We start from the raw sequence: 3,171 nt of genomic DNA on the forward strand, positions 1-3,171 counted from the left end.
GTCAGAGGACCGGACAACAGTCCCTCCGATGTGACCACCATTTGCCTCATGTAGCGTGAAACATCTCCTTTGCATCGAGTTGGTCAGGCTGTTGATTGTGGCCTGTGGAATGTTGTCCCACTCATCTTCAATGGCTGTGCGAAGTTGTCGTACATGCAGGCCATGGAAGAACTGGGACATTTTCAGCTTCCAGGAATTGTTTACAGATCCTTGCGACATGGGGGCGTGCATTATCATGCTAAAACATGAGATGATGGCGGTGGATGAATGGCACGACAATAGGACTCAGGGTCTCATCACAGTATCTCTTTGCATTCAAAATGTCATTGATAAAATGCAATTGTGTTTATTGTCTGTAGCTTATGCCTGCCCATACCATAACCCCACGCCACCATGGGGCACTCTGTTCACAACGTTGACATCAGAAAACCGCTCGCCCGCACAACGCCATACACGTGGTCTGCAGTTGTGTCCCGGTTGGACGTACTGCCAAATTCTCTACAACAAAGTTGATGGCTTATGTTAGAGAAATGAAAATGCAATTCTCTGGCAACAGCTCTGGTGGACGTTCCTGCAGTCAGAATGCCATTTGTACGCGCCCTCAAAACTTGAAACATCTGTGTCATTGTGTTGTGACAAAACTGCACATTTTAGTGGCCTTTTATTGTCCCCAGCACAAGGTGCTGCTGTGTAATGATCACTTCCTAAAGATTGGAACGCGGCCGCGGTCATCCACCCCTCCCCCCCCCCCCCCCCCCCCTTCAAAGGGGGAGACACTCTAGACCCAAACTGTTACAGACCTATATCTATCCTACCCTGCCTTTCTAAGGTCTTTGAAAGCCAAGTGAACAAACAGATCACCAACCATTTCGAATCCCACCGTACCTTCCCACTATGCAATCTGGTTTCCGAGCTGGTCACGGGTGTACCTCAGCCACGCTCAAGGTCCTAAACGATATCATAACCGCCATCGATAAAAGACAGTACTGTGCAGCCATCTCCATCGACCTGGCCAAGGGTTTCGACTCTGTCAATCACCGCATTCTTATCGGCAGACTCAACAGCCTTGGTTTCTCTAATGACTGCCTCACCTGATTCACCAACTACTTCTCTGACCGAGTTCAGTGTCAAATTGGAGGGCCTGATATCCGGACCTCTGGCAGTCTCTATGGGGGTGCCACAGGGTTCAGTTCTTGGGCCGACTCTTTTTCCGTATATATCAATGATGTCGCTCTTGCAGCGGGTGATTCTTTGATCCATCTCTACGCAGGTGACACCATTCTGTATACATCTGGCCCTTCTTTGGACACTGGGTTAACAAACCTCCAAACGAGCTTCAACACCATACAACACTCCTACAGTGGCCTCCAACTGCTCTTAAATGCTAGTAAAATGAAATGCATGCTCTTCAACCGATTGCTGCCCGCACCTGCGCGCCCGTCCCTCATCACTACTCTGGACGGTTCTGACTTAGAATATGTGGACAACTACAAATACCTAGGTGTCTGGTTAGACTGTAAACTCTCCTTCCAGACTCACATTAAGCATCTCCAATCCAAAGTTAAATCTAGAATCAGCTTACTATTTCGCAATAAAGCCTCCTTCACTCATGCTGCCAAACATACCCTCGTAAAACTGACTATCCTACCGATCCTCGACTTCGGCGATGTCATTTACAAAATAGCCTCCAACATTCTACTCAGCAAATTGGATGTAGTCTATCACAGTGCCATCCGTTTGTCACCAAAGCCCCATATACTACCCACCACTGCGACCTGTATGCTCTCGTTGGCTGGTCCTCGCTACATATTCGTCGCCAAACCCACTGGCTCCAGGTCACCTAGAAGTCCTTGCTAGGTAAAGCTCCGCCTTATCTCAGCTCACTGGTCACCATAGCAACATCCACCCGTAGCACGAGCTCCAGCAGGTATATTTCACTGGTCATCCCCAAAGCCAACATCTACTTTGACCTCCTTTCCTTCCAGTTCTCTGCTGCCAATGACTGGAACGAACTCCAAAAATCTCTGAAGTTGGAGACTTATATCTCCCTCACTAACTTTAAGCGTCAGCTGTCAGATCAGCTTACAGAGCTGCAGCTGTACACAGCCCATCTGTAAATAGCCCATCCAACCAACTACCTACCTCATCCCCATATTTGTTTTGTTTTTCTGCTCTTTTGCACACCAGTATTTCTACCTGCATAACCTAATTTGCACATATCACTCCAGTGTAAATTGCTAAATTGTAATTACTTCGCCACTATTGGCCTATTTATTGCCTTACCTCCTTACTTCATTTGCACAGTTGACAGGTTTTCCTATTGTATTATTGACTGTACGATTGTTTATCCCATGTGTAACTCTGTTGTTTTTGTCGCACTGCTTTGCATTATCTTGGCCAGGTCGCAGTTGTAAATGAGAACTTATTCTCAACTGGCCTACCTGGTTAAATAAAGGTGAAATAAAAATGTTTAATAAATGAATAAAAATGCTGTTTAATCAGCTTCTTGATATACCACACCTGTCAGGTGGATGGATTATCTTGGCAAAGGAGAAATGCTCACTAGCAGGGATGTAAACACATTTTTGCACAAAATCTGAGAGCAATGTTTTTTGTGCGTTTGGAACATTTCTGGGATCTTTTATTTCATCTCATGAAACATGGGACCAACACTTTACAACACTGTTTATATTTTGGTTCAGTGTACATATAAAAGAGATGTCGATTTGTCCCATTATGGAGGCCTAGACCACACTGCGCATGTCAGCCAGGACACACATGCACGGGGACAGAGCATAAATCCATTGTCTGCAGTGTTCCCGTGCAGTTGCCAGGCACCTGGGTGGTCAAATGGTGTTGAATAACACTCACTATGCAAACACGGGGACTTGTTGCAGTAAGTACAGGTGCATTGAGTACAACTCAAACCCATGATTTAACAAATGGGTCATGTCATATGCATTTACTTATTGAATAAACTATGGGAGGAAATAGATCTTCAAATATTCAATCTTTATACGAGGCATAAAGAATACAGGATAGTAGTTCAATCATTGTTGTTGTTGAATATCCTATCTGTATTTCAATGTCATAGCATACTGTATTGTTCCCCATCCATTAGTGCATACAGTTACATCTCCTGACAATTAGAAGAATAATCACATCTCAATG

Source organism: Oncorhynchus mykiss, chromosome 3 (assembly GCF_057628025.1).
Source record: "Oncorhynchus mykiss isolate SJ-2025 chromosome 3, ASM5762802v1, whole genome shotgun sequence".
NCBI classification, from domain to species: Eukaryota; Metazoa; Chordata; class Actinopteri; order Salmoniformes; family Salmonidae; genus Oncorhynchus; species Oncorhynchus mykiss.